Source organism: Cupressus sempervirens, chromosome 5, assembly GCF_028749045.1.
Source record: "Cupressus sempervirens isolate cs-2001-9-10 chromosome 5, ASM2874904v1, whole genome shotgun sequence".
NCBI lineage: Eukaryota > Viridiplantae > Streptophyta > Pinopsida > Cupressales > Cupressaceae > Cupressus > Cupressus sempervirens.
In genome coordinates, this window is record NC_143122.1 from 302,658,975 (window position 1) to 302,673,699 (window position 14,725).

Consider the following 14,725-nt stretch of genomic DNA (forward strand, 5'->3'; position numbering starts at 1 on the left):
CATATGTTCATAAAAATCAAGACAAAAGGAACAAAGGACTAGTTTTGCTTTAGGTCCTTGTTCCACAAACTTAGTAATTTGTGCCATGTGTATATTAATATTTCACATCACCCCATGATTCATCATAAAAAAGATAACTTAGTTTGAACTAAAACATTAATACAAAAAAAAAGAAACAATTTTATCTACACTTTCTCTGAATACCCTTGATACATATTCAGAATTAGGATTGGACATTGAATGAGTAGAATATGTCAAAGGTAAACTAGAATGAACATGATTGAATCCACACACAAAATAGAGGTTACCCACCACACTTGATATCATATTCATAAAATGATTGAAGCTCCTATGACACAAGGCGTTCACTAAATGATTAAAGCACCAAGATCAAGTTGGGCCAATGCATTTATATAATTATATAGCTTCCAAGAAAGGTTTTCTTCAATGTTAGAAAAAGTGCTAATTGATTCTTTTTTTACATCATATATTTTAGACAACAAGTTACTATTTTGTTCTAGAAAATTTTCCAACGAGCTCACACTGAATGAAACCCAATCAGGATTTCACAGTGTAAAGCCTACAAATAGAATTTCATTAAATAATATTCATCACTAGTCTAAGAAACTAACACCTCTGATGAAAAAAATGATTGAATCCAAACACAAAATAGAGGGTAACCACCATGTTTACTATCATATTCATAAAATGATCAAAGCTCCTAGAAACATAAGGCCTCCACTAAATGATTAATGATAAAGGGACAAAGATTAAGCTAGCCCATGCATTCGGCTAATTATAGATGGCTTCTAGGAAAAGTTATTTTGAGTGTAGTATAATTGCTAATCGATTCATTTTTAACATTATAAATTTTACATCATGTATCACCATTGTATTCTAGACAACTTACCACCAAGCTCACATTGAATAAAATCCAATATGGTTTTCACAGTGCAAAGACCCCAAATAGAATTTCATTAAAAATATTCCTCACTACTATAATAATTCAATCTATTATTTATGAGTACATGTAGAAAAAATCAAATCCATAAGCTGAAACTCTGAAGTTAATGCTTCTGCTGAGTTTACAATTTCCATTTGAAAAAATAAGTTTAGTGAAAATAATTTTAAATGTTTATAATCAAAAAAATTTAAAGTAGTTCATGAATACAACATAGACACCGCATGTTAGACATTGGACATCTAATATTAGATTCATACAAGCCATTGCACTTTCCTCAATCTGAAATATGGTATACTGCAAATTTGGAATAGTGAAGACACCAAGACTATCAAGACTGCAAATTTCAAAAGAACTACCCATTTTATGACCACTTTGAAGGGGGATAATCAATTCTTTTACTAGAACATGAATTGGAGAAATAGGAAAATATAAAAATTAAATACAAAACAAAGATGACATGGTACAAACCTTGAACCAATAATGAAGTTAAATGTCAAGAACATGTAAACATTGAAAAATATTTAATATCATAAACATCCCAATAATATTTTACTTTGTAATGGAAACTACAAAAGAAGAGGAATCATACCATACAAGAGTAAATCCTACATATGGATACACTATATTATTCATAAAGACATTACAAAATTTCAAGAATTTTAGTAGTCTTGTTGCATTGACATCAGCTTGGGTAATGTGCAATCAGTCTAAATAAGCACCCAAGCCATTTCAACTGCATTCAACATCCAGAACCTTGTCAATATTATGGATTACCTACAAATAGAAGAATAAATAGTCAATGTACTTGCTTCTCCATCTAATATCAATAACTACTATAGGGAGAACCATAACCCCCAGCAGAATGTCCAAAACTTGGACCATAACCTCCAGCAGCACTAGAATGACTAGTACTTGGACCATAACCTCTAGTTGAGCTAGAATGTGCAGTACTTGGACTATAACCTCTAGTGGAATGGCCACTATGCTTAGTTTTTTTCCATGGGGAAGTGTACATAGAGTATGTTTTAATGTCTGCCATCTCATCATCAACATCTTCTACCTCCTTCCATGCATCATCATTCTCATGGTCCTACCAATACACATCCTAACTAAGAACATTTGAAACTTCATATCAAGCACTACTATTATTTCAAGCTTACATGGAAAAAATGAAAATCAATCATTACCTCATGCTAATGTCCAAAAAATAAGCAGACATTTAGTATTTACTAGCTTATCTAAAATAAAACTTATAAAAGTTGAACTAGACTTACACTAATTGACATATCATTGTTGGACAAGTCATAGAGGTCAACCAAAAATGAATCTGCAATAGTGGCCTAAAAGATAGACAATCTAAACTTAGATAATATTCTAGTCAATAGATATACTTTACATGAAAGAAAAAATAAAATACATAACAAGTCGTATGAAGAGCAATAATAGAATTCATATATCTCATACCAAAATTTATCATGCCCTACAATTGCAATAACCCATTGTATCCACCTTAACCATTAATAACCCATTATATCTACCTAAATATTTCATCACAAAATGTATATCTTGTTGAGTATTAAATGGATACATTGAGGACCGAATCAATTGCCACTATAACCAAACAATCTTCCAAATCTTAGTCCAACTCAACATAAAACTTCATATTTAGTTTTGTTAGATTGTTTCCTATAGATTTTAACTAAAACTTTATAAAATATGGATACAATGGTTACCACTCCTTGTTGGTATATTTTTTTTTTACTTGAAAATGTCCCAACGGAGTGTATGTTACAAATTGTTCACAACAATTGGATAGGCCCTTGATATGAGATCTTCCTTTGCATTTAGAGGAGCAGCTCTCTCGTATGATATAGTTTTGAGATTTTTTTAATAAAGATCAAACCAAAATTTTAAAGATGCATAAGCTCATGATGAAAAATGCACCACATGACTTCATAGATTTCTTGAATTAACATAAACCACTGATAACAACAATCAAGATCTACACTTGAAGGCTACTATTAACATAGTTTTGATCCAAAGATTCATGAACATTTGCACCATACCATGAGAATGCTCACTACAAAGAGAATCAACATTTCTAACAATTTAGATTCAGAAAAAGAGAACTCAAATTGCACATTCCTTTATTTTCTTGCACCAAGAACCTAAGAGGAATTTCTGATTACAAAGACAAAATTTTTACATACTTTCCAAATATCATCTTCTAATCAAAATTTTAGCATAGTGCTCCCTTTTTCTAAAGTCCAAAAAGTCCCTTTACAAAGCTATGATGATTCCTTATATATGCATCAAGGTTAAGAACTACCTCCAAAATACATAATTTTGGAGAGGTTAATTAACCTTGCTAAAATTAACTAGAATTTAACTCTAGAGATAAACATTTTGAAAAGAATGTTGAATACTTGATCTTGATGGTAGCCATTGGATCTTTTCCTTTTGATCTCAAAAGTTAAAGAAGAATCAAATTGAGCATGTTGTTTTGTTCTCAATTTTAACATTTTTCTTTATATGACCATGTATCCTTATAGAATTCCTTTATGCCATAATTGTACAAGGATGGCTCACTTTGGACTTCCATTTGAACCTTGATGATCTCCATGGCACAAACTACATAGGAATGTGATAAATTAGATCAACATAATTAAAAGCATTTCCCCACTTTGATCAACATTACAAGCATATCTAAGAGGTGCCATTAACTTGCTCTTTATTTTTGGAAAGACATCTCCTTTCTATTTGACCAATACTTTTTTAAAGTTTTGGTGTACCGTTTCTAACAAGCTCTTGGATAGTCTGAATAGCAAGACAAGTAATCTCAACCAATTGGCTTTTTATCTAAAAAAATATCACTACCACTCATCTCTTTTAGCTTAGCAATGCCCAATGACTTTTCTGCAGAAACAATAGGAGTGTCGCCTTTAAAAATATTGTTGCCAGTCAACTCTACCACCTTTTGATCATGAACCTTCTCAAAATTTTTCTAGCAGATTCCTGACTGAATATTATTTGACTGAATCCCTCTATAATATTAGAAACCTTTAAAGAAGTTCAAACATTGCGTGGCATAGAACGATGGGTCAAATAATTTTGAGGGAATATTTTTGTTGTGAAAAGGAGACATTGACAACCATCACTCAAAAATGCTCCACTCCATGTTCAAACCAATTTGAAAGCTTTCCATTTATTTACAAAGCTGCTAAGCTTAAATTATTTGGTTAGATAGTTAAAAGAAATATTATTTGTGCTTCCAATTTCAAAGGAACCTTTAGATTTAACATGCTCCTATCAATGACTCCATACTTCACAAAATATGCTTGTGCATAGGTGCAAGGAAGGTGTGGGGCTTTCACATATGCATAGAGCAGAAAAGTGATATAGATCATGGAATAATTCAATAAAGCTTCAAATATTCTATACCAAATGCTTGAAATTATTATATATTGGCATGTGGGGTATAGAACATACTGAGAACTATTTTATCCTTGTATTCTCCAAGCAAGCAACATAAATTTCCATGATTTGATGTTTTCCAAGTGCTTGGCTAGATTAACACAGCTTGCCTGAACCAGTGCTACATTCTCTATTACATAAGCATTATCTAGTGGCTTTCTTGTAGACATGTCTAATCCTCCACCATGCATTTTAAGAGCTCTTACTATGGCCACTAAAACAACACATTGAGGCTTCAAACTACTATATATACACTTTATATTCATCAAATTCTTTGTACCAATATCAACACCAAACCCTACTTCTATCACAACAAATCCTTTTAGACCTACTAGCTTCAACACAGTCTTGTTGGCAAAAAAAAAAAAAAAAGCTTGGTTAAACAAATTAGGTGCCTTGTCTATGGTCAGATTGGCTATGGGCTCATCAATCATGTTTCTCTCAGCTATTCAACATTCTTTAACTATTTCCCAACATTGGCATTTCTGCCATTGATTCTTTGCATTTGACATGAACATTTACAACAACTTTCATGGAGGTTAATTAACTTCTTAATTTTTAACCTTTTTCAAATGGGCAAGGAGGTAGGTTGATAACTATCTTTAAAATATGTGTTTTGGAATTGAATATTAACCTCTTTTTAAAAAAAAGGTTAATGGTTAATTATTTGGTTTGAAATATGTGTTTTGACCCCCACACCTTAACCTTTTTAAAAGGTTAATTTTGAAAACTTATCTTAACCTTTTGATAGAGAGGTTAATGGTGAAGATTATGAAGTGAAATATGTATTTTGGCAGTTCACTTTAACCTTTTTAGAGGTTAATGGTTAATGATCAAGTTAAAAATATGTATTTTGGTTCCCTCTATTAACTTGTGAGAATTTTTGACTTGGGAACCAAATTTTAAAAATTTGAAGTACTTGATGGAGCTGAAAACAAGCCAAAGATACTTGAAGGGTAGAATATCTCAAAAACTCTAAGGAAAAGTGACCATTTTAATGTTTAAAATGAGGCTTATTCTAAAAATAACCATAGCTCAGAAAGGCAAGGATTGAGGCAATTTGATATTTGGGCAATACTCCTTTATCAAAGATGGTGATTCTAATAATGGATGAATTGGAAGCAATCACTAATGTCAAGGTTCAATTATCTATAGTGTGGTAAATAAGGTCCCTAAATCTTGGTTGTTTGTAATGTTTCAACTTTCTCATTCTCACTATTATCATGTGGTAATAAAATCCTATGCCTCTCCTACAACCATATTGTCCTTTTGACATTTTGTAATGGGCAAGGAGACCATATTGGTCCTTATTAACTTAATGTCCAATTTATTTGATAATGTTACATCAATACTTGTGACTTTGAAGTTTTTAATAGAATGATGATTACTCAAAATTGACATTTGATATCTATCAACTTAATTTTTAATAAAAGAATATAAGTATGCTAAATATGGTACATCTACACTATTGATCACCACTCTAACTTGTAGACCTTGTCTTTTACATGAAATTAAGTCTATCTTTGATACCTTGCCTAATTTACATAGGAATACAAAAGTTCATTCCAAATATTAGCTAGACCTAGGTTACACTAATGGCTGTAGTCTCCATTGCCACTACCATCACCATATTTAGAGGGATCTACATCCTTGCATAGCTGGGAAATTCCTATTATATCCAAAAACACAAGAGGAAAACATGTGTTGTTCACAACTTGTTTTAGTATTAACACCTGAAATTGTAATGGATGATTTTATATAGATGTGCTTTGCAAAAGCTCTATATCTTTCTCATACCTATATTAAAATCATGCCAATTATGTTAACTGGAGTTCAAGTGGACATGTTTAGATTGAAATTAATCATGAAAACCATTTTAGGGCTTGATTGTGTGAATTATTTCTACCAATGTTATGAATCATACTTTATGATCTTCTCTTTGTTTACTGTTATACTTTCTTTATTCTAATGATAGATCATGGTGTATGATGGACAACATTCATGGAAATAAGTTTCATGCAATCAAATTATGATAGAAATTTTGTCATGAATAAATAAGAACTCTAAATAATGTAGTGTGATTTACTATAGTGCATGATAATAAAAATTTAAAACTTGTTGAGTAAAATTAGAAATCAATATCATATAAGATGACCAACCTTGAATGACAAGGTGTCATGGTGCTGAAAAATACCATTGATTTCTTGTAATCTACTTGTGATTTTTCCCAATTTGCCCAAGTATTTAGGGCTTTTACGTAAGCAACCATTTGGTCTATACTTTTGTATGTTGTACTACCTTCCATGGCTATTTCCCATCTATTTATACACAATTAAACCTTGTACCATATGTATATTTGTCATGAAACATTCATTCAAACTTTTCCATATAGTTTGAAAAGATTTCAATTAGATTAATCATTTTCGTCTCTCTTTTGTTCATTTTGATGGTGGATTTTAGAATGTCAATATGAAAATACTGATAGATAGATTACTATAATCTAATCAAGAAATATTCATACTAATATTGTGATGATAGATCATAGAATATAAACTAAAGTATTAATAAAATTTAAAATATAGTATATAATCTTATGTTGTTCCACTGTTTCCACCACTATGATTCCACCAATGTGATAACTTAAAAACCAAGAAATTTGCCTCCTTCCAATACTCTCCATTAGTTTATATAGAATCCAAGTGAAGAATATTTGTACCATATTCATTGGTCTCCAACTCAACCAACTATGGAGCCCATAATAGTTTAATTGAAGCATTATAATTCAACAAACAACCAATCAAATGTTTATAAGTTAGACACATCCTTGCAAAATAAAAGAAAAAAGATTGAAGTGAATACATTGTACAACTTACTAGAGATTTGAATGTTGCAATAGGACTCTTATTAACCATATATTTCCTATTGTTTCGAATTCCTTCCTAAAGTAGACTGACCATGGACTCAAACTAACTTTTTCTTATAAAGTCCCTGACAAACATCAATCTCTTTCCTCTCAACTTCTCTAACATATCCTTACTATTGAATTTGATACATGATTTTAAATCCAATATCTACAATTAATAGTCATAGATGTTCTTTAATTGACATATTTTAATCAATATTTCTTGTTGCACTTCCAATGTTTGGGGTCTACATTGTAGATCTCTCTTAAGGCTACTTGGATTAATTTTAGGTAAACAGACCTTGGGTATACAAAGATCAATGAAAATGGATTGTTTGTCATTATCTAAATACATTGTTTTTAGAGTCCCATATATTTATGATAGAGTTCATTATTTTGAAAGATTATTTGTAAACAATCTAAATTAGATTTTGTATATCTATTTTATTTATTAGCATTGGCATTACAATAAAATTGTCAATATGAGAATTTGTCTATCAAGAAAACCATTTACTTGTCATTAATCATAAGAGAAGCCTTTAATGAATTGGCCTAAATTATTGAAGATAAAGTAAATTTATTATAACCACATTCAAATAGATATACTACTTCAAGTTATTCATCATTAGCAAACAACTAAATAGAAGCTATCCATTAAGAATAGCTCAAATAAAAAAGAGTTGATTATTTTCGAAGATTCATTGTTCAAAAGTTCATTAAATTAGTTACCTACCTTAAACTACCTTGTCAATTTCATAAGGACAATGGATTAAATTACATTAAATGGGTTCAACAATCAAAAAATAGAAAATAATGATCAAGGAGTATTCAATTTACATTCAATACCCAATGTCACTAAGCAATAGGAAGCAAACATGGATAAGACATAGTAGATTGTTGAAGAGGAGTTAAAAAAATTAGATCCTAGTGAGATAATTATTCATATAATAAATATAAACCAAAAAATTATTATTGAGTAGAAATATATTCAATCTAGAATCTAATGTTAAGGGTATGATCTATTTCAAAGGGTAAAAAAAGCCACACAATCCTTATACACAATCACAATCCATTATTTTATAGAGAATTATTTCATAGTGGAAAATGAGCATTTGAATCATAAGAAGACATAGATTGATACAACCATAATAGAGCCTCAATGAAAAGAAGCTATTCCTGTGAAATAACTTGCAAATATACATTAATACTTAATAATATTAAGAGATGAAGGTACATAAAAGAATATCAATTTGGAGAAGAGGAAACTAGTGAACATGAGTATTAATTAGTATACACTTTATAACCAAAATCTAACTTGGCATCAAGCATAAACAAATTGCATAGAAAGATACATTGACTTTAATATTGAGGTCTCTACAATCTAAGAAGAGACTTTAGGACTTCCACATGCCAAAGATCACATAGATGTAGTAGAAGTCAACAACTAACTCCCAATCTCATATGAGGTATGTTATAGTCAGCAAGTTACATTATCTAGTAAGGCTATATGCAATACAAGCATATTGGGAATATATATTATAGTTAATGTTCTATACACAACCAACATTGAAGTTAGAAAACATATAAAAAATAATGGACAAATCAGGCAACATACTCGAATAGTGTTTAGTGACAAATATATGATATGTTAGCAAACTATGTCATGTGAGAATCATTATTTATGAACATTTTACTTCTTTTCTACTGTTTATATATAGACAAAGGATAAATTAGAAATAATTCCCAGTTGGTAGAAATCAATTGACCATTTACATAGATTGCAGTATCTTAAACATTACATAAGCATGTTAGCATATTATACATATTGATTGTCAAGTGGAATCAACTTTCTCTATATAAAAGTTGACAATGGATTCAAAGATTCATTGATCAAAAGTTCATCTTTATTTGAAATTGGCCTAAACTATTGAAAATAAAATGGATTAATGAGAAATACATTCAAAATAGATATATAACAAGGAACTAAGTAGAAGTTTCCATCAAGAGGAGTCCAAGTTGAAAAAATAATACAAACCAATTATGAAAATTTTACCTGGAAATGGTACACCCATCTAGCTACCATCTCCATTTCTCATAATCTAAATATGATCTCCCATTTGGTTTGCAATTGATTTGGGTACTAATGTATGGACAATCTATAGCATTATAAAGAAAATATGAAGCATCACGAATCCACTTCCCTAAAAATAAATTGAATTTAGTTTTTGTGAGTCTTGTTACAATAACGTTTTAAATATCATCATTGTTCCCCTGATACAATTCAAAGTGTTCCTGACTCCTTTGTGCAATAACACTACCTTGAATTCTAGAATCTCCAATTATGCAAAAAAAAATTAAGATATATAACAATAACTAAAAAATCCCCATTAAAATAATAAATTCTCCCTTTGAAACACATCTACAAAGATTACAAGTTAAATAGGAGAACTCACCAAGCTAAAAGAACCACAAGTACTAACAACTCTACAAATACTCGCATGGTCCTTCTATCTACACTCCATAGAATCTAAAGTATCAAGATTTGATTTGACATTTCACACAAATGTGATCTTTGATGTAAGATTTTTGTACAATAACATATTAAATGTCAAAAGAAATATCAAAGTTATGCTTCAAACAATAGATTACATTAAATTGACTTTGCATGCAAAGGTTAATTAGAAAGAATATTTCAAGAAAATCCATAGTTTCTAATTGATGATGACTCCATATGTAGTGTTGGTAATTCTAGTTTGGCTTATAGACTACCTTTTCAAGGAGTGATATATTGGAATAAGATATCTTTATGGAAATCAAATATCTTTTGGGTGCTGCATGCCTTCCCTACTGTCTACCCTGATCTGGAGTCACACACCACCCTAGTGAGAGAAATATTTCTAGTATGAATCCTACAGGGGCCCACTCATCCCTAAGTTGAGAGGAAAATATAAGGAATACACAAAATAATTTATTGAGAAAATGAACAATGAAAATATTAGGACAATATAGCTTAAACTACAAATACAATATTATAGTAATGGTAACACAAACCAAACCACCACCTTGGTGCTTCAAGTGGTTTTGAAACTAAGGTAACTTATATCTTACAAAGGTTTATGATAAATGGGTATGCTATTGCAAAGTTTTAACCTATGAAAGGTAAACATATACAAATATGAGACAAAGCTTGGGGACTTCAGTTTAGCCTAGATATTGGAGCACAATAATTTGGCTCAGATTATAATTGTAGCTGGAACCCTTGGTTACCTGGCTTCCAAGTGTGTGATGATAGGAAGAAGAAGCCCTAAATCAAATGTTTATAGTTTTGGGGCTATGGCCTTGGAAATTGCTATAGGAAAGAGAGTAGTAGACGTGAGCTTGCAAGAGCATCATATGAGGCTTGTGGAGTAGGTATGCGATCTCTATGGTCAAGGAAAAGTTTTGGATACTATAGATATAAAGTTTAATTGGGAGTTTGAGAAGGCTAAAATGGAACAATTGGTAGGGATAGGGTTGTGGTGCTCCCATCCAGATCCAACTGCAAGACCCAAAATGAGGCAAGTGGTAAAGCTATTGAAGTTGGAAGATTGAGTACCTAATCTTCCTCTAAAGATTCATACCTATACCATAGAGTATCATCCCATAATTCTAGACCTACAATGAATGAAATTTATTAATTAATGAAGGTATGTTTGTTTGAACTTCACTTGGCTTCAAGAATACTTTAACATTCTCTACTTAACAAGGCCAACCACATGAAGGTACCAACTCATCTGGCTTCACCCCTCCTCCCCCTAACATCAATCTAAATTCCCCATTAACATTTAATTACATACTTCATTGACTCATTCATCCATTTATGAACTATATCATTCAATCAATATAATCATAAGAGTTTATCAAACAAGGTTTATCAAAGATCATTTTTAAAAAATCATTTCTTCTTTTTGTTTTTCTTAGCTTTCATAAGGGAAATGATAATAGGAGCATCAATATCTTCCTCATTCTCCTCTTGTGGCACATGCAATGTTAGATTATGATGCCTCCTTCTATTTTGAGGAGCACAAGGCTATTGTACTAAAGGGGGCTTTGTTGCAATAACAAGTAAATGGGTCAAATTAGCATACTCTTTTTCTTTTTCTTTTACTATTACAATTATTTAATTAACCAATAGAACATAACATGCATTTTTCTTACCTCACAGTGCCACAACATATACAATAACATTTTGATTTGCTACCACCTCCATGATGAACACTTTGAAAATGCTCCACTTGTTCACCATGCTCTAAAATATTCAAAAAAGGTTACATGTCAAATTGAAATTGAATATGTTAAAATTGTATTCATAATTGTGTAATTAATTTCCAATAGAAAATTAATACATCCACCACTATGATGCATATCATGGCCTTCATCACATGTAAGTTCTGTGATAGGATATAAAGGTTGTAGTGAAATTTTATGCGCATTGTTATCATTATTTGATATATAAAACATAAATAGTCAATTTATGTTAGAAACTAACACCAAACATAAATTTTCTCAACTATTCAATTTGATTTACTTTTCATTTGACCAATTTACTTGTGTCTCATTTGGTGCAATAGATTCTTGGTTTTGGCTTTTAGATTCTTGGCATACATGTGCAACCACAACTTTATAGCCTTCCTTCAAGGATTTTTTTAAATCTTCATCCATGGGCTCTACATTGAATTTTGTGCCCTATATTTTTCTCTTAATATTGTCATGTTTGCATGTATTATTTGATTAAATAAAATTGTTTGCAACATTATATGATTTTTTAAAATATGAAATTCTATTGCTACTACTTACAAGTCAAGAGTGAATATTCATATAGCCACCAAAGCCAAGTTTTTGTTGGCCAACATTTTGTTAGATTATATAAATAAAATGATCACTAGTTAGTGCATGATTACATTATACTTAATACTATCATGACATACCTTATTTTTTCTTTTGCTCATTGAATTCCTCTACCATGTAGCCTTTTCTCTTTTGCATCTTCTATTATTTCATTCCACTCGATCAGTTGAATCATAATTTATGCTCATACTTTGGGTTAACCTTTAGAAACCTTCTATATTTGTCTCTCATAGTCTTTATATGTTTGGATGCTCTTTTAAGAAGTAGGGCACTACCAAAACTATTTTTTCCAAAGAAGTCCTTAAAAGATGTAATGAGCTAATTTTTTAATTCACAACCCTATTCATTCCATTTTTTTTGTAAAAATAAAATTGTTAGATCAATAACTTTAATATAGTACAATAAATGGAAGAAAAGAAAAATATTGTAGCAATGATATGAAACTATGTACCTTTTATGCATGGTGGGTCCAAATAGCTTCAATGTCATTTCAAAAAGAGTATCATAGAAAAAATCATGGGATTATCACTCAAAAAATAAATAAATAAGTAAACTACAATTACACTATAAATAATAACAAATTGAAAGCACTTGGAAGCTTTGGTGATTTTAATAGAAACATAGTTTTATTGTTCAACAATAATGTCCTCACAAATTAACTAGTACTAGTCACACAGGCTACTCTAGGCAATGGTTGAGCTTCATTAGTAGTGGTCTCTATTGTTCTATCAACTATAGGTGTATCTAATAGTGCACAAAATAAGTCCATGAGTATAAAATCCACCCAACAAAAAAAAAAATGCATGATTAGTAGATAACAAAATATAGCAAAAAAAGGTTTTAACAGTTGTACTTGGTATAGTCAAAGATGTATGCAGGTTCCTTGTTGTTGAAAATGTAGTAAAAAAATTAGAGAAATGACCAAAGGAGGCATTTGCACTTTATCATGAGCTAAATAATACATTGTTAGCAAAGAAACTTGCAATGGATAAAGATTAAATGGGATACTAGCTAAAAGCATTCGAAAGGTTAAATGAATGGTTAAAGGTTTAAGGATTATTTACATGAAGGTTGTATGCTACAACCTTCACCATATTGAGTATGTGGTCTCAAAGGTGTCACAAAATCATGTAAGAAGAACACATAATATTTTAGATCATGATCCATAAGATACTATCAAATATAAACATCTATTGAAATTTTATTATTGCATTTGATCTACTCTCATTTATGCTTTTCCTTATCAATAAGTATCAAGTTGTGACATCAATATCAGTAAAATTTCATCAAATATCTCCAAAGCCATAAAGAAAAGAACATAATAATATGACATTTGTTGTTATATAATTTGTACAATTACACTAATTAAGGTTTACCTTTGCTAAAGAAGGTGTATGAGGTACACTCCCTCCTATGCCTTGTGGTGCCTTGTGGTGTATCCATGTGGTGTATTAGTAATTCTTAGAAATCAATAAGGAAATGAAATCAGTAGACTTACCAAAAAAAATTAATAATAAAATAGTAGATTGTATATTGGAGTCAATATTAATTGGAGGCATTTGGTTTAAATTTTATACTTACCAATCCTATGATAGGGAATTTTTTGTATCTACATGATTCAAATTGTAATCTATCAGAAGCTCTTCCCATGCACTTGTTGACTTTATCACACATACAAAAACATGATTTCCCTTGTGTGCCCCAAATATACAATTTGACCACTTATTAGTTAACAAAGGTTGAGAAATATTTATAAATCCTATAATATTCATTGTTTCTTTTTGCTTTCCATCAATATACATAGCAAGCCTTTTACTTTGATCATTTTCTTTGCATTGTATATAATTTGGTGACAATGCATACCTACACAATTTTTATATTGCATAATCCGCATCCAATTGTTGTAATTGTAACAAGGTCCTATATACTCCATTAATTCAACAACTTTATTATAAAATTGAACTTTATTACATCCATGAAAAATAGGCCCAAACCATGTAATGAACATGGAGCTATGCAATATATCCTTTCATTAGCAGAAAAACTATTGTTAACTAGAGGTAGTTCCTTAGGTACCCATTCTTTTTCAAGATGTGTGTACTTAAGGGAACCTTCCTATCACCTTTTCTCTCATTATCATAAGAACATGATCCCCCCTCAGTAAGAAAAATTTGCATTCATTTATTGAATTTTTTTCAAATCTTTTGACCTCTAATTGATCTCCCTATTTTAGACCTACTAGATATCTCACTTTTGTCTTCTATTCCAAGATTTTTCTCACTTGAGGAAGACAGATCAAACAAATACCTATTTGGTGATACCTGCAATCCATAAAATGAGAGACATACTAGGACTAAAGTTGACATTGACGATAAAGAGAAGGTATGAAAATATAAAATTGAATCTATAGGGTCTATTGACTTATACCTGTCGATCCATGTCACTGTGAATGATCCTGGTCAAAGGCATTAAAAATCCTACATGTGTAAATAATTTAT

The 14,725-nt window shown here is 30.5% G+C and overlaps 1 pseudogene; it reads right to left on the reverse strand.

Annotated features, from left to right (window-relative positions):
• The window catches only part of LOC149555782 (protein trichome birefringence-like 36), a 31,103-nt pseudogene extending 21,375 nt beyond the window's left edge, over positions 1 to 9,728 (reverse strand).
• Positions 9,729 to 14,725: the final 4,997 nt, after the last annotated feature.